The sequence below is a fragment of the Pelodiscus sinensis genome, chromosome 6 (genome assembly GCF_049634645.1).
Source record: "Pelodiscus sinensis isolate JC-2024 chromosome 6, ASM4963464v1, whole genome shotgun sequence".
Taxonomy (NCBI): domain Eukaryota; kingdom Metazoa; phylum Chordata; order Testudines; family Trionychidae; genus Pelodiscus; species Pelodiscus sinensis.
Window position 1 is genome coordinate 47,905,132 of NC_134716.1, and position 18,457 is coordinate 47,923,588.

The window sequence follows — 18,457 nt, forward strand, 5'->3', positions numbered from 1 at the left end:
AAAGAGACAACAAAGAAGAGCAGCTGCATGCTTATCTATTTTTTCTAGGCTACAAAAACAAAGGGAAAGAGCATGTTCAAGACTAATGGTTACTGTGGCTGAATTCCTTACCACTATTCATTTTACATATCGGGCAAATTAGTTGAAACAATAGTTAAGAATAAAATTGTTAAGCACGTAGAAGAACATAATTTGTTGGGCAAAAATCAACATGGTTTCTGTAAAGGGAAATCATGTCTTACTAATCTATTAGAGTTCTTTGACGGGGTTAACAAACATATGGACAAGAGGGATCCAGTAGATATAGTATACTTAGATTTTCAGAAAGCCTTTGACAAAGTCCCTCACCAAAGGCTCTTGTGTAAATTACATTGTCATGGGATAAGAGGGAAGATCCTTTCATGGATTGAGAACTGGTTAAAAGACAGGAAAGAAAGGGTAGGAATAAATGGTAAATTTTCAGAATGGAGAGGGGTAACTAGTGGTGTCCCCCAAAGATCAGTCCTAGGACCAATCCTATTCAACTTATTCCTAAATGATCTAGAGAAAGGGGCAAGCAGTGAGGTAGTAAAGTTTACGGATGATACCAAACTGTTTAAGACAGTCAAGACAGAGGCAGACTGTGAAGAACTTCAAAAAGATCTCACAAAACTGAGTGATTGGGCAACAAAATGGCAAATGAAGTTTAATGTGGATAAGTGTAAAGTAATTCACGTTGGAAAAAATAACCCCAACTATACATATAATATGATGGGGGCTAATTTGGCTACGACAAATCAGGAAAGAGATCTTGGAATTATCATGGATAGCTCTCTGAAAACGTCCACACAGTGTGCTGCGGTGGTCAAAAAGGCAAATAGAATGTTAGGAATTATTAAGAAAGGGATAGAAAATAAGACCCAGAATATCTTACTGCCCCTGTATAAAACTATGGTACGCTCACATCTTGAATACTGTGTACAGATGTGGTCTCCTAACCTCAAAAAAGATATTTTGGCCTTGGAAAGGGTTCAGAAAAGGGCAACTAAAATGATCAGGGGTTTGGAACGGGTCCCATATGAGGAGAGGCTAAAGCAACTGGGACTTCTCAGTTTGGAAAGAGGAGACTGAGGGGGGATATAAAATCATGAGTGGTGTGGAGAGGGTGAATAAAGAAAAGTTATTCATTAGTTCCCATAATAGAAGAACTAAAGGACACCAAATGAACTTAATGGGTAGCAGGTTTAAAACTAATAAGTGAAAGTTCTTCTTCACACAGTACATAGTCAACCTGTAGAACTGCTTGCCAGAGGAGGCTGTGAAGGCTAGAACTATAACAGAGTTTAAAGAGAAGGTAGATAAATTCATTGATGTTAGGTCCATAAAAGGATATTAGCCAAGGGGTAGGAATGGTGTCCTTGGCCTCTGTTTGTCAGAGGCTGGAGACAGATGGCATGAGACAAATCGCTTGATCATTGTCTTCAGTCCACCCCCTCCAAGGCACCTGGTGCTAGCCACTGTTGGCAGACAGGCAACCGGGCTAGATGGACCTTTGGTCTGACCCAGTATGGCCATTCTTATGTTCTTTAGGCCGGTCCGAAGGTACAGGCTATATCAATCCAAGCACAATCTGCAGGCAGTTCTGTTGCCTAATTGGAATGCAATAGTCCCCTGGATGGCTCAGGTTTCCAGGATTCGCACTTGGCATTGTTCAGCCTGAAGCTGCTTTAACAGGTATGTCAAAGGGTTCCAATTTATCCAGGTAGGCTGAGGTACTGTTTTAGTCCAATTAGTTGGTGCCATCAGGAATCCAGTCAGGTTAATTGGTTGCACAGCTGGTATATAAATCCAATAGGTGGAGTTTCCAAATTGCAGGGAGAAATTACCCAAACCAAACCCCAAATTTTCCATGCATCTTCCACCCTCCACAGCCTGACCATTGAGCATTGCTGATCCTTTCCAACAAATTCTATTTCCTTGTTCCATCCAGTGCTGAGGGGATACCATTTCTGTGCACTGTACAAGTGGTGATTCTTGTGGCCATCCTCCCAGGTATTCCTAGGTTCTGCCCATATTAATCCCATGTGCGGATAGTATACTTCTGACCCTACTAAAAACCGAGCAGTTTTCCCCACCCTGGACTTGTCATACTGGTTCTTGGGACCATTTCCAATAGCACCCATCTCCAAACCCAGACTGTAGGAGAGTGGCTGAGGTCCGATTCCCCCTTAGCGACATCCTAAATGGTGAGGATATATCAGTGGTGAGGATATATCAACTCTCCAAAGGTTGTGTGCCAGGTGGCCCTAAAGGCAGAGTACTCCTTTAATTGCTTAGCCACTGGCTTCCTCCCTGTGGGGGCGCAACTGACTCTCACTGGCCGGAGGGGGCAAATGCAGTCTGGAAGGAGCCTGCCCAGAGCCCTGGTCAATCAGTTAGGGTGCTTGTTGGGGCAGCCATGAAAATGGGGAGCTGCCCAGCAAAGAGAGGCAGTTAAGCCCTGACCAGGGAAGGTGAAGGACCTGGTTCCCATTGAAGCACCTCTGTGAGAGCAGTATGGGGCAGGCTCACGGGGGCTAGAAGAGGGAGGCTCCTGCCTGATACATGTCAGGCTGCAGTCTTGCCACAAGAGCTAGGAGGGTGCAAAGAATCACAGGGGAAGTGACCTAGGGAACAGAAGGCACTGAAGGGGAGTAGAGAAGGGCAGGACAAGGCTGTCACCAGAGAGTCCTTGGGTTGGTCCTTGGGTTGATCTACAATGAATATTTGAAGGACATTTTCAAAACTGCCTTTAGGGTTTTGTTGTTGTTGGGGATTTTTTGGCTATAGGCTAAAGGTTTATTCTTTAAAAGAGATAGCATTCGATTTACAGGTGTTTATAAAATGAGTGATAGTTCTACCAGATTGATCTGGTAATACCTAGTCTTGTAATTTTTTCATGTCGGTATCAGACACATGGGGTGCATGAAAAAGCTTTTAAAAAAATCAACAAAATCCTGCTGGTTTTGATTTCAGATATAACCTACTTACATTTTTGTGGGGACAGGATAAAAATATATATCTGAGTAAATATTTTTGAAAGAGGCAGGTAGTCTCACCTCTTCTGCTTAACTCCCATTTTTTCTCCACTATTTTATTTATTTATAATATCCCTTTTCCTCTTTATACACTTTAGTGCTGCTTATATGAAGGCTCTCTTTGCGGTAACCAATTATGCATATAACCTACATAAATAAAAGTGACGAGGAGTCCTGTGGCAACTTATAGACTAACAGATTTATTGGAGCATAAGCTTTCGTGGACAAAGACCCACTTCATCAGATGCATGCATCCAATAAATCTGTTAGTCTATAATGTGCCACAGGACTCCTAGTCACTTTTGCAGATTCAGACTAACACGGCTTCCCCTCTGATACTTGACTACATAAATAAGATGCATTTATTTATGGAGGGGCTCATATTTCTCCTTATCCCATTTCCGAAGCTCTTTTTTTTCTAGATTCTTTCCTTGGGGTATGTCTACACTACCAAGTTTTGTCAACAAAACTTATGTTGATACCTAAAAGTCAACAAAACAAAAATCACCAGAGTATGTTCACTCTTTCTCTCTCTGCCAACAGATCATGTTCACATTGGGGGCACCATCATCAACTGTGGGAGCAATGCACTGTGGATATGTATTCCACAGTACAGTGTTGTGGGAGGGCAGTACTGATCCCTGCATTTCTTGGGATTCACTTAGATTTCTCCCACAGCATTCTCAGCTGCTAGGAGCAGTAGCATAAGCCGTTCTGTGAGCTCTCAGTGCTGAGGAATGTCAAAGCAGCACAGCAGCCTGTCTCCCCACTTTCCCCCCACATCCTTGCAGCAGCAGTATACCTGCTTCTGTGCTCCTGATGCAGGGCAGAACTGAAGCATTCCAATGGTTCTTTATTTGTTCCCCAAACCAAGCAGTTTACTCAGCTGTCAGATACTTCCCAGAACTCTGACAAGGGAGGGGTACATACCTGCAGGGCAGAAGAGATCACAAAACACTGAGCACACCTATCAGGGCAGGCATTGTGGGATACTGATGGAAGCAAATTCTGTTGACAGAACAAACAGCAGGGTCTACACTGGCTCTTTGTTGACAAGAAAGGGAAGTGAAAAAAAGTTTCTTGTAGGGATGGAAATTTTTGTCACCAAAACTAGGTGTTTTTTCCCCAAAAAAGTCTCATTGCAATGTGAATGTTCTCACTTTTGTCCCCAAAAGGCATTTTGGGCAACAAAACTCAGTAGAGTAGAAAGAGCCTAAAAGGAATATTGAGGCAGATCTCTAGTCCTTGTAAGCACCAGACTAAAATGCCTCCAAACTAAGTGGATATCTAAAATATTTGGTTCAAATAAGTGACGTCTCCATGAACCAAATTCAGAGTGCTTAACACCAAAATGGAAAAGACAAACCTCTCTCATGCCTGGATTAATCTGAGCTTTGTTCCTTTTGTCTCAGGTTTTGAAGCCCTCACTGCCTTCTCGAGGCTTCAGAGTCCGGGTTCCAGCCTATCCCACAATATTAAAGTGCTGCCCGTGTAACCCTTTTTTGGCATTCTAGCATGGGCCCTGCTATCCCAACTCTGTCAAGCTGGGCTGGGAGAGAAGGGGTGAATGTTTCTGCTTGCTCCAAAGTGCTGTACAGACACACGCTTTACTACTAAGATTGTTAAAACCAATAATGTATACATTCTACACCTCCAGTATTCCTCCTCAAACATTAGTATTCCAGTGTTTCCATGCTACATAACCTGTTGTGAAGAGTCCAGTTTTGCTGAGGCGAGACTTGAAAGACTCCATATCACTTTAACAGTTTATTCATAAACAGGCCACAATGTGCTCTATTAAGGTTTCAGTACCATCACCTTGTCCCCTCATTCCTCCCCTCACAAACCAAGTACAATCTAGATTATCACCTCCCTAGGCAATTAATTCCAGTGCTTCACTACTCTGTCAGGAAGTTTTTCCTGATGTCCAACCTAAACCTCCCCTGCTGCATTTTAAGCCCATTGCTTCTTGTCCTATCATCAACAGTTAAGATTTTTCTCTCTCCTCCTTGTAACAACCTTTTAGTTACCCGAAAGCTGTGATATCCCTCTGTCTTCTCCTTTCCAAACTAAACAAACCCAGTTCTTTCAATTTTCCCTCCTAGGTCATGTTTTCTAGACCTTTAATCAGTTTTGTTGTTCTTCTCTGCACCTTCTCCAGTTTGCCCACATCTTTCCTGAAATGTGGTGTCCAGAACTGGAGCACAGAGAAGAGAGGAAGAATTACTTCTTGTGTTTAGAAACAATGAGGAGGCCTTTTGGCACCTTGTTGTCCTGTAGCTCCACCATGGTTTTTACAGTTACAGACTAACATGGCTACCCCTCTGAGACTTCTTGTGTCTTGCTTGCAACACTCCTGTTAATACATCCCAGAATTGCATTTGATTTTTTTGCTAGTGTCTCACTGTTGACTCATATTTAGTTTGTGGTCTAATATGACCCCTAGAACTCTTTTATAGTACTAGATGGTCATTTCCTAAATTGCATACTTCCTAGACAGTCATTTCCCATTTGAAAGGACATTAAAATGTGGGGTTCTATTATAATGACAATACTTCTGTGAGTATGTCTAAACTACATCCCTCTGTCACCAGAGGGATGTAAATTAGACATACTGACATTGCAAATGAAGTGGAGATTTAAATCTCCCACGCTTCATTTGAATAAAAATGGCTGCAGCGTTTTGCCGAGTCAGCAGTTTGTCGTCAAGACGGGGATCAGGCGACAAAGAAAGCCTTTGTCGTCCAATCCTGTAAACCTCATTTTATGAGGCATAAGAGATCAGCTGACAAAGGCTTTCTTTGTCGCCCGATCCCCGTCTTGACAGCCGCTTTTTGCCGACAAACTGCTGACTTAGCAAAATGCGGCAGCCATTTTTATTCAAATGAAATGCGGGAGATTTAAATCCCCACTTCATTTGCAAGGTCAGTATGCCTAATTTACATCCCTCTGGCGACAGAAGGATATAGTCTAGACATACCCTGTGTTTTAACCCGGGGGTGGGGGGTATACATGTATTTTTGATCAGGAAAAACAGATTTGCTTTTCTGGGATCTGAAACTTTCAGTCACCTTTTACAACCCCTCACCCGCATAAACATTTTGGCTACGTCTACACTGGCCCCTTTTCCGGAAGGGGCATGTTAATTTCAACTATCGTAGTAGGGAAATCCGCGGGGGATTTAAATATCCCCCGTGGCATTTAAATAAAAATGTCCGCCGCTTTTTTCCGGCTTTTAGAAAAGCCGGAAAAGAGCGTCTACACTGGCCCCGATCCTCCGGAAAAAGCGCCCTTTTCCGGAGGCTCTTATTCCTACTTCAAAGTATTCCTTTGAAGTAGGAATAAGAGCCTCTGGAAAAGGGCGCTTTTTCCGGAGGATCGGGGCCAATGTAGACGCTCTTTTCCGGCTTTTCTAAAAGCCGGAAAAAAGCGGCGGACATTTTTATTTAAATGCCGCGGGGGATATTTAAATCCCCCGCGGATTTCCCTACTATGAGAGTTGAAATTAACATGCCCCTTCCGGAAAAGGGGCCAGTGTAGACGAGCCCAGTCTGTGTGCTCCCCAGAGCCAGAGGTTGTAAACCACTAATTTACAATGATGGCAGCACAGCAAAGTGCAACAGAAGTTTATTAGCAGGAAAGGTGCAACACAAGACACTTTCACTGTATTTTATTGGTTGATTAACCGGAGAAGATCTCACCAGTTTTAATGGTGCATCACTCTATGAAATTAGCTCTGTGTCAAAGTTTTTATTGATGGCTTTGGAAAATTCAAGTAACATTTGCATCTGAATAAGAACAATTTATGTAGTAATCAGACCTCTTTGTGAAAGCAGAAGATGGAAGCTAGAAAGCAAAACTCATTCAGAAATAAAACGCCTGGATGACTGCATTCAGCCACAATCCACGTGCATTTCAGTGCCTGCCATACAAGTGTATAGATAATGATCAGAGGCTCTTCAGAAATGCTGAATATAATGAAATGCAAAATCATAATTGCTGCCGGTTGTGCTATCATTAAATCCAGTTTATATTTAGACAGAAGCCATTTTAAGAATTCAGAGCTTTATAACAGATCATTTACATGCCTGAAAGGAGTTTACTTAACACACAGCTGAACTAGCATTCAGTGAGCATCACACACCCTAAAGCAATTTCACAAACAGAAACCTAGAGGCACATGGACAGCTTGACTTGCAGCACACGCATGACTGGCATTTAGAAGCTGTAACAAAAGAAGGCTAAAAGCAGGTTATTTTGGGAAGCATAGTAAAATAAATGCATGCTCAGTAAGACTACACTTTAGTCACGGGTATTTTTAGTAAGTCTTAGACAGGTCATGGGCAGCAAACCAAAATTAATGGCCTGTGACATTTCCATGACTTGTACTATACCTAAAACTTGGGTTGGGAGGCTGAAGGTGGCCTAGAGGGTGTGGGAAGGGCTAGCAGACATACCTGGCCCGGCACAGCTCCCTGGAAGCAGCCAACATGCTCATGCAGCTCTTGGGGGTGAGTGAGTCGGGGGTTCCTTGAACTGCCCCTGCTACTCGCTCTGGCTCTGCCGCACCTGTGGGCTGAGAATTGCAGATAGTGAGAGTTGTGGGAGCAGGGCTTGGTGTGGAGATGGTTGGTGCAGGAAATCCCTGGCCTTTGCTCCTGGGAGGACCTACAGGGTCATGCCAGCTGCTTCAGAGCCCTCAAGTTACACCCTGCACCCCTACCCTATGGCCTAGTCCTGAGCCAACCACCTCTCTTATACACAGTAGGAACCAAAGCAGCTAGGAGCCAGCCCCCCTCCCCCCGCACACACACACTAAATTGCCCCAGTAGGAACCAAAGCAGCTAGGAGCCAGCCACATTGGCCAGTAGAGGTCACAGACACACAGCCTTAATTATTAGAAAACAGATTCCTGAGTGCGCGCTCAGGATAAACGTAGTCCATTGCATGCCTTGAGACGGTGTTTGCATCAGAGGCCATGCTACTTTATTTTGTCATTACTGTTCAATACTGTTTGTTTCTTGTACGTTACTGGCTGAGGTAAACAGTCCAAACTTACAAACATGCATTGTCATGCTCTCTCCCATATTGCCCTTTAAAAATGTTCGCTGTCACCTCGCTCAAGACCATCCTCAAAACTCTTCTTGGATGTTTATACTTACTTGACAATGGCTAGTCAATTAGTGGCTGAAACTACAGTTTATAACGCTGCCCGATTCCAAGCCCTTGTTTCCTTGTGGTGGTGGTTTTTTTTTCCCAACTTTATACTTAGGTTGTGAGTTTTTTGGAGTTGGGGCTGTCTACAACTCTGTACAAGCACAGTAGAGTTACTGGTTCATGAGTTCCAAGTGCTGCTGTAATATAAAATGAATAGTAAAAGAAGAACACAGAAAAACAACTGCTGTAGGAAGACATGCAGTGTGCAAACTTTACATTAGTGTGCTGCATGAACCACAGGGTTTTTCATGTGTGCATCGGAATTGCCATAGTAGATCAGACTAGTGATTCATCTGTTCACCCATTCTATGTGCAGCACTGGCCAGCACAATATATTGCGGCAGAGTAACTAGGGAATTCTTTTCTTCTTGGCAGGCAATTAGGAATTTGCTTAAACCCTGAAGCAAGGATGTTATATTCCTTATGCATTTTTAACCTATCTCTTCAGCTCAGCATAAAAAGATTCAAGTATTTTGATTGCTAGGAAAAGGCCTTTTTCAAACCAGACAGAAATGACTTGAAAACTATGTACCATATAGAAAACTTAAATACCGTACTGTGTTTAAAGAGGCATCCATTTCTGATTATACTTCTATTACCAGTATAGTTGCCTGGCATCATTACTCAGTTAAGAAATGTAGGTGCTTTAGTTTAAGACTGGGTGTATCTTATTTTAAATGCTATTTATCAATGTACTGGGGAAATGTAGCTACAACCGTTCTGCATTTATCAATGTAGGGGGACAAAGTAGATATTTTTTATTGGATCAATTTCTGTTTTGTGAAGATGTACAAGCCTTTCAGGTCTAGGGAAGGGAGAAGGGCATCTGAGCAAAATACAGGTTGGGACAGATTAAACAGAAGATGTAACATTCATTTTAAAAGTTAAGAGGTGACCAGACATCCCTTTATTGTCTTATCTACTTGTTTGTGTTGTCATAATTAATTATGAAAGAATGCGTGTTGATGGAGTTATATGGGTGGCACTTTGTAGGGCAGCCATCAAATCTGAAACTCTTGAACAGCTGATATGGTTATTACTTTAGTTTCTGTTGATAGAATGGTTTTTATCTTTCCTCTCTCCCCACTTTTATTCCCACTCATGTGGACAAGAACATTTGTCAAGTTTTGTCCTTTGGGCAGGGGACTCCTAGTTTAGAATATTGTTTTTAAACAGGATTATCATCACTGTTCACATGGAGTTTGGGCCTTAGACTGAAAGCTGCTCTGACATCTGTTCTTCTGTGTCACATCACACCTTCCTTAGGCAAATTAGCTATGAGTGATACTGACATGAACAACAATGTAAAATGGCAAGACAAACAGTAACTTTGACAGAACTTACAATGCAAAGAGAATAGATGTTCCCTTTTTCTAAACACTCTTTGTGCATTTGTAATTTCTCAGTGTCTTGTGGACAGTTAAAGGCGCCTTTGTGAAGACAGCAGATCCCATCATTAAAAACAAATTCTAGTTACATAAACAACATTCAGTGTTGCAAGTGTACCACTTCAATGGCAACAGCGCTGCTAGTGTTTGTTATTCACTAGATATGCCAGAAATTTCAGTGTGTAATTTATTAGATAGTTCTGTGTTCTTGCATATTAATGTTCAATGATCACACTGTTTCAACTGTTTTGCAAGTGCTCTGATTTATTATGTTCCCTGTTCCAACTACCTATGCATAACTGCAAGAGCTTCACCACACTCGGCTCAAACTCTGTCTGAATGGTTCAGGCCTGGAAGATGCAGTTCCCAGTACAACATAATAGACAAAGCTAGAGGGTTCAGCTGGCCTTTTTCCCCCTCAAATTTTACTGTTTCTACTACTGACACAGTTCCATAGTGATAGCAGCAGCAAAAGAGTAAGTGCAGGGAAGATGCTGGTGGCCCCTTACGTTTCAATTACTAGTGTTCTAAACCTTTTCTGAGTACAGTGGCTGGTCTGTAACACTGGTTGAAAATTAGAATTTCCATTCCATGGGAAATTCCAATATTTTAACTCTTATTTTCATCCCAAATCAGAAAGGGAAATCAAAATAATTGTTTGTGACAGAAAATTGTAAAAAACTTCAATGCTGAAATGTTTTGATGCAGTTAGACTTACGAGCTGTGGCAATACCTCAGAGAAGTTCTAGTTCAGGTGCCTCAATGCCTCCATGGGAATGATACAATTGGATGCATTCACCAGGCATTTTAACACAGAAATTGGATTTAAAAGCATTTATTTATACAAATGCCTGATTTGAATGTGAATTGTGGTATCTCTGTGTGTAAAAGTACTTACACAAACATATATGCTTCAAAGATAGTGGCATTAGGTTCTTTAGAAATACTTAACATAAAATGTATAAACAGATGCACAGATGTAGAGCTGTAATATCTTCAAAGTGTGGTCCTAATACAAATGAGAGAAAGAGAGAGCATTTATTATTTTTACCACCTTTGCCCACAAACCCAAACCTCTCACCTGCAAGTTTAATGTTCTTCTTACTTGGAGGAAGTTAAGAAACGTCATACTTATGGTCAGGGGTAGGGATGTAAAATCCTATGTAAACAGTAATCCGGTTAAACATAACATTTAACCAGTTCACTAGTTAAACAGGATCCTGCAAGTGTGGGACTGTGCCAACCAGGCTAGAGAGACTCTCCCCTCCCCCACCAGATGAGCCCCCCTTCTGCTGGAAGACCGGTTAACCACTGATATCTCTAATCAAGGGGTCCTACAGCAAACTCTTTCCTTATACAAACTTGATGACCATCCTGTGCTCAGAATGAATCCTGTGGAAAAAAATTGTGAGCTAATTACTTAATATGGTCCCCTCGTACAGTTTTTAAGTTTCTTACGGCCAAGGAAGGTAGGCCAACTCATTTGGTAGACAAATCCTAAGTTGAATACTGATTGATGTTTCTTGAGTGACAGGCTAGCTACAAAAGAGTACACACATAGTGTATAGTAGCTATGTCCACACTTGAATATAGTCTCAAATTCTCCCACCCTGGCAGTAGCACAGGTACTAGAGACCACTGCAGTGGTCCAGACTTGAAATAACAAAGGCATGGTGTGATAAGGCATTCCATATACTTTATGAAAATGTGCTTATGATATGAATGATATATCTGAGAGATACTTTATGCAAGATGGCTCATGTCAAATATCATTGGAAAGATTATAATTTTCTGAATATGATTATCCCATTTGTATTCACATATCATGTTTGTATTTGAAGCTAGGAATATTGTATTTTAATCTACTGCTGGGAGTGTATGTTTATTTGTAACAGAGCTAGTACATAGTCCTGCAGTGTTACAGAAATAAAATGATTGTTTTGCTGCTATGAACTTGGGGCACTGAAACAATTTTTATAGTGGCGGTGCTAAGAACCATTGACTCAAACTGTAACCGGTGTGTATAATGGAAACCACTTCAAGCCAGTGGCTGCTACATCTATGAACCTCTCATTATGCTGGAAAGTCATTGTTCATTTTAGCTTCCTGGTGTAGCTGATGGATATCTAAGAATATTTAATTTCCTTTTAATATACCTCTTCTGTGTGTTTCTGTATAGAACTTCGAGGGAAAATAAAAAAGATTATACTGGTATAACACAATGAAGCTCACAAACAAGATTACAAAAAGAGTACTTTTGATTTCCCCTTCAATAAGTGTCAGGATTTTAAAAAATGACTATTCAAGTATTTGCTAGTACTGCATATTAGCCATCTGTGGCCTTCACATCCAATTAGTTTTAGAGATAAGTGAATAATTCACAGCAAATAATTCACTCAACCAATGTGACCTCTTTGCTCACAATATTCATGAGCAGATTGTGATTTCTTCAAATTTGTTAATTATTTGTTTATACCTCATTTACTTACAGTTTTTAATCTACTCCCTACCTCTGATTGATTACTAACAGCATGTTGCCTGTTATTATTATAGGTATTGATGGGACACACATTTTGAAACTCAAACTGATTGGTAACCTAAGTTACATCGTAATGCTTCTGTTTCCTGACTGGAAGAATATCTTTCTATTCAATATCAGGAAGGCTTGCAGAAGCCAAATTTAGAGATGACTGAAATGGTGATAGTGCAAGTTTTAAATTGAGATGCTGGTATAAACTAGAGAAAGTTAGATCCATTTACACACTGCAGGAGCGAAAGGGTTGTGTTCTAGCTGGAAAAGTGATGAGGAGTAGAAGAGAGAAAGTAAATTTTTGCTGTTTGCTTTTTTTTTTTCTTGGCTGGGAGTTAAATAAAGCATTAGCAGTAGTAAGTTAAAAAGAAACTTTTGAAGCCACCTAAACTTTCATTAAGTTGCCTCAGAAATTTGCCTCACTGAGACTCTGTTCTGAACTCTCATGTTTTGAACTTGGAACCTTGTATTCAAACTCATCCTCTGGTTCATGTCAGAAGGAGCATGGATTGAAACTACCCTTGTTAGCTTCAACTCCTATAAGTTTTTGCAAAATTAAAAACAAAAATTTATCTTCTCAGTCCATCTTCTATTAAATTAAGAATATGTCTGATGGCTTCCATGCATCATGGAATAGAATCTATAAGTCTGACTTTTCTGTAAGGGACAGTGTGCTTCCTCTCCTTCTTTGCAGCAGCTACAAAAGTAACACCCTCCTTCCCCAATGTATAGCATATCCATATTTCTAAATTCTTTAACATATATGTGCAGAGTTATAGACAGATCCAGCTAAAAAACTTGTATGGCAGTATGTAACTCACGTTTTCTTGGCAAGAACCAAATAAATTAAAAAATCTAGGAGAGAAGGCGAATGGTCTTTTTTGTTTAAAAAAATGTATGTGAAAAATCACAGTTAATACTATATACAGTGGTGGCATCCCCAATTTGCTATAAAGAGCCTTAAGGAGCTGTTTGTCTCCAAACTTTTTGCTGCCCACAATTATCCATTGCTACAGCTCTTAGAAATATTTGATCTTTTTATAAGCTAGCAGCCCAAAAAGTCTCTCATTCCTAGTAGCTCGTAAGATGGAAAGAACCTCTGTGGCAATGTTAACGCTCACCTTTCTTCTGTTCCAGAAGACTCTGAGGTTTGTTGACACTTCTTACCAGGGTAGGTACCACCCTTGTGAATGTGAATAAAAATGCTTTATCATTTATTTTATAGTGGGGGGAAGCCTTTATTTTCACTAGTCCCCATGAAAACCACAGTACAGTAGTAAAATAGCTGATTTAAAAAAATACTTTGAAACATGCAAAATTATACATTGATATATATCAGAAATGAAATTCAGCATCTATAGCAATCATATGGATGTCTGTTTTGCATATGTTATACAAGTGGGCCTATTCTCCAGCAATGGTTTAGAATTAATACTACAGAATGAATTGAAACTGAACCACTTTGCATAATCTGAAATGCAGCATATTTTGAGATCATCTATTCAGAGACTCTCTAATAAAGTGTATGTGCAAGGAAGTAGTTAAGGTCTCTGTGGACACCTTGAGACAGATCCTCAGCTGGTTTAAATTGTCTTAATTTCCTTGATGTCAATGGAGATATAAACATTGACTTTAGATGAGAGAGTGCCTCCTTATGTTTGAATTTGCTGAACTTCGTTCTTTTTATACCCTTATCAAATGCTATTGTTTGCTCATGTTAGAATATCCCTTAAAGTCTGCATCAGGATTGTACTGGGTGGTATATGAATGTATGTCAGTCCCTGGTTGTCAAAGCTTTTTCCCCACTTTGTCACGATAAATGCAGAAGTGAGGGTCTGCAAAAGTACCCTAAAACTTTATCTTTCCAGGCTTTGGTATAAAACATCCCCGCAAAATCTTAAAAACCTAGATTTCTGGGCATAAAAATCCGCTGCCACCACCCAAGTAATGATTAGAAAACCAAGGAAGAAATCACTTGGGAAATCTCAACCCTAAAGTAAAACTAGGACGCACAAATTAACCAATACCAAGTTAATAGAAAGGAAAGAGAACTTTTATTATCACCACAATACTCCTGTTATAAGCATAATGACTAGATGGAAAAGTCACCAATTAATATACTCATGGGGGGACCCCTGTGGGCCAAAAGCTTAGTTACAAAGGAGAGGAAAACCCATTTTTAAAGGCACAGACATCAGATTCCCATTACCAATCCATAAAACAATGAAATCTAATGGATTTATCTAAACTTTACCCTACTTACAGATAGTGAAGAGTCTTTTCTTGGAGCGAGACATTTTATCTGTCCCACTCAGTAGCTGTAGAGAAACTGCCCTGGGACAAAGGAGGAAAAACCAAAAATTCCTTTGTCCCAGTTTGAAATCCCTATCTGTATTTCTATTGGCTAAGCAGATATCTGGCTAGGTACAGTTAACCCCTTAGTCCCCAGGCTGCTGCCCATCTCTCATGATCATAACACTGGTTCATAGAGATTACCAGCTAAATAGGTACATGATATGACAAGATGACTAGACAGCAGGGAGAGGGGATGGGAGGGGTGAAGTAACAGGAAAACAATCTGAAGGCTTCATAGTTATCTTGTATTGTTGCTTGCTTGTTCTTTTTAAATAAGATGAGTGAGTAAGAGATGTTGGTGATACATTGAGAGGCCACCTGTCTAGTCATGGTCACTGGACAGCTTTTGGGAATGTCACAGTAAACATGGATTTTAAGAAGAGACTAATGCTTATGTAAATTGATTTGAGGAGGCCATTCTTTACCTAAGCCATGCATAGTGAAAGAAGACAAAAAGGTGGTTGTGGTAGAAGCTAAGGTGGAAATTACCCACAGTGATGGAATGAAAGGAGCAGGCAGCAATATAGTGAGATAAGAGAGTAGAGTACATTATAAAGATGTAGCATTGCCATGTGGTCATTCCCATTTTACAGATGAGGAAGCTGAGGCACGAAGTTTATGTTCACACAAGCTTCAGCACTTGCCTAACCCACGAATGTTGTCATGTTCCTGCTTTCCTGCACCTGCTAATTCATTGTTAAATTCTGTACACGTTAAATATTTTTAAAACAAAAACAATGTTTTTCCTGTGCCAATAAAAACCATAAACATCCATATTGTGATACCTTTCTCATTTTTAATAAATCATTGTGAATTGAGAAAGAAGCTTGTCTCCAGTAGAGTTGCTGTAACCAAGGTACTGATGATTAAAGAGGCAATTAAAAAGAAGTTACTTCAGTTTTTCAGAAGAATATTTCATTCCATGCTATTTAGGTAAAGGTTAAATTAAGTCTGAAATTGCTTTCACAAATGTAACATCTGCAAACAAAGCACACCAATGATGGCTGTCGAGAAGAATAAGTCACTATTAAATTTATTTTTCAGCAACCTTATAGCAATCACATAGGAGTTAATTTAAATATATTGCAGCACTGAAATACATGGGAAGTCCGCTCACAAACAAGCAATTTGCCCTCATACATTTGCACTCCTTTCCATGGCCTGTCCACTATGGCTATGTCTACTCTACAGAGGTTTTTTTTCAGAAAAAGGTCCGTTTTTCCCCAAAAAATTCACTTGCGTCCACACTGCAATCACGTTCTTTCCAAAAAATCAAAAGTACAGAGGGGTTTTCCAGCATTGGTAAAACTCCTTCCGATAAGGCAGAAGCCTTTTTCTGAAAGAGCTATTTTGGAAAAAGGCATATGTGGACGGGGAGGAGGGAGTTCTTTCAAAAGAAGAGGAAAGAGGAAAAAGCATTGGTGCCCATAGTAATAACAGCTTAAATGTGAGAAAGTGTCCATTTAGTTAGGATTGCTTTTTCAATGCACTTTTGCTGTATGGACGCTCTCTTTCGGAAGATTTTTTTTTTTTTTGGAAGATCTCTTCTGGAAAGGTTTCTTCTGAAAGAAGCCTGCAGTCTAGATGTAGCCTGTCTCGGGTAGAATAGAGCTATGGTGATTTCAAGAGTATGGTTGGCATGGGTCCTGGGCTTGGCCAGTGGGAACAGCTGACCAACCTATGCACTATAGCTGCCATTAGATGGTTGCCGAATTTCCTCAGCTCCTGGTCACAGTAATTTATGATCAACCTTAGTGCCTACATTTGTGTGATGTCTTGAAAATCTGGCCCTCAGTTGTGTAGGACAGAGGTGGAGACCCTTTCTTAGGTCGGGCGTTGCTGACGCACAGCAAAATCAGTTGGGAGCTACGCACAAGTGAGAAGCAAAACAAACAAAAAATAAACTCCACACTGATGTGGCCCATTCTTCTTACTGAGAAGGAGAAAGATACTTCCCACATTCCCCTCGCACACTAGAGCTTGGAGGTATGGGGGGTGGGCAGGCTCGCAGATTTTGTGTGTTCGAGCCCCATGGGGAGGTGAAAAGGTTCTGGAGCACCAGAGTGGGCTCCCCAATGCTGGTGGCGGGGGTTGGGGGACACTGAGCCTCAGGGGCCGGATCCAGGAAAGCTGGATGCTGCATCTATCTCCCAGGCCTTAGGCTCCCCACCTTTGGTAGGAGAAGTAGCTGTGTGGGTGCAGTTGCTGAGTGATGTGACACATTAAGCCCAGATATGGGGACCACTTTCCCTTATTTTAGTTCCTCCCCACACCCTTCTTTTACTGTCTGATTCCCTTTTGCTAGAAATGAAAAACAAAGAATGAGCAGGTGAGTCTGTGTGAGTCATGACTCTCCTCTCCCTCCCCCCTCCACACACACTTATGCTCTTTCATGCCATCTAAAAGATTACCAAATGGGGTTTTAGCAGGAAACACTTTATAGCTAAAGAGAAGACCAGTAAAAATGTTAAAAAATATATAATATTTTATATTTCAAATGTCAGAACTGTTTTTTTTTCCAGTTTTTGCGCCTTTATTTTTTTAAAAAGAAGATGGGATCAGAATCAAGGCTTTGGTATAGTTGTATTCTCTGATCCAGAGAGGCTTTTTAGCTTAATATATCTGACTGCAAACAATGAAAGGGAACACAGATGCAAATTGATTCCTGGTTAGAAATGTGTCTCAAAAGTAGGTGTGAGTCTGGGTTATTTTCTAATTCCTAAAGGGATTAACTACCTCCATATGTCTGAGTGTCAAAATGTATTGTATGTGCACGCAGCCATCAAATTTTAAACCCGTGTATCTAGCCATAATGATTTAGTATTAAAATGCAATGAAGGGGGAAAAAATGGTAGAGACCTAAGAGGTATCTGTGTTCACTGTACTGTGTGGTGTATGATTCATCCCTCAATACAAAAGGAACCTTGAAACAATTAGTCAAAGTAGATAAAAACTATGAAATGATCGATGGACCATCGGGATATGCTTCAGAACTAAATTTGTAAAGTATGTGTGCCTTAGTATAGAGAGCTGATTGCACTTACACGTGTAATATTTGTTAAGAATAACAATTGTTCTCTTGGAAGAAAAGTCATTTGGAAAACAAAATAACATGCAGTGAATGGGAAATTGAAGCTGAGTCTGAACTAGTGACTTTATGTCACTTGGTGTGGTGGTGTGTGTGTTTATCCACACCGGTGAGAGAAGCCCTCCTTGCAGCATAAATCTTCAGTGAAGATATTGCTAATGAGCTTCAGACCCTTTTGTCTTTAGATTGTCAGCCTAAGGCCATGCTTACATTACCACTTGTGTCTGCAAAATGTATGTAGCACAGAGGCATAAGCATAAACTACATAAGTTTTGCCAGCAAAAGGGGTAATGTGCACAGTGCTTCTCCCACTGACATAGCTACAGCTGTTGACAGGACAGTTAGTTCTTGTTGTCATAAGGCAGCTGCATGAGAGATCTTGTAGCTGTGCAGCTGTATCCTTACAGTCTTGCTGCAGTAAGGTTTCTAGTGTAGACATAGCCACAATCTAACCCATCTGGTCGGGATTAAAAGTTGTTTCCATATAATGGAACTTAGGTCATTTATATGAGATGCGTTTTGGTCTCTTTTCCAGCTCCCATGGTATAAACTCCCCACAATACTTTATGTGAGCCGGCAGTCTTATTAGAAAGGCCAAGAACAGCATGGGTCATGGTAAATGAAGTGCTCTGTTTACTCCACAGTGCCACTGAGGTAGGTAGGTGTGTGTGTGTGTGTGTGTGTGTGTGTGTGTGTGTGTGTGTGTGTAGAAGCTTTGTCACACTGCTGGTGATGAATCAAGGATGCTATTTCTCAGGACAGAGCCAATATTTTTTGCCAGCACTAATTTGCACTTTTTAAAAAGCTGAATTTTTGCTATGCA

At 40.7% G+C, this 18,457-nt stretch overlaps 1 long non-coding RNA gene across 3 annotated transcripts in view; it reads left to right on the top strand.

Annotated features, from left to right (window-relative positions):
* LOC112547268 (uncharacterized) overlaps positions 1-18,457 on the top strand; it is a 113,388-nt gene that overhangs the window by 85,384 nt on the left and 9,547 nt on the right. The window contains exons 3-4 of one of the 3 annotated variants that reach the window (XR_012904734.1): positions 13,329-13,362; positions 18,170-18,288. The exons of 1 other annotated variant lie outside the window; for it this stretch is intronic. This is a non-coding gene — a long non-coding RNA (uncharacterized LOC112547268). The remainder of the gene's footprint in view (positions 1-13,328; positions 13,363-18,169; positions 18,289-18,457) is intronic. One more of the 3 variants, XR_012904735.1, reaches the window with a different exon arrangement.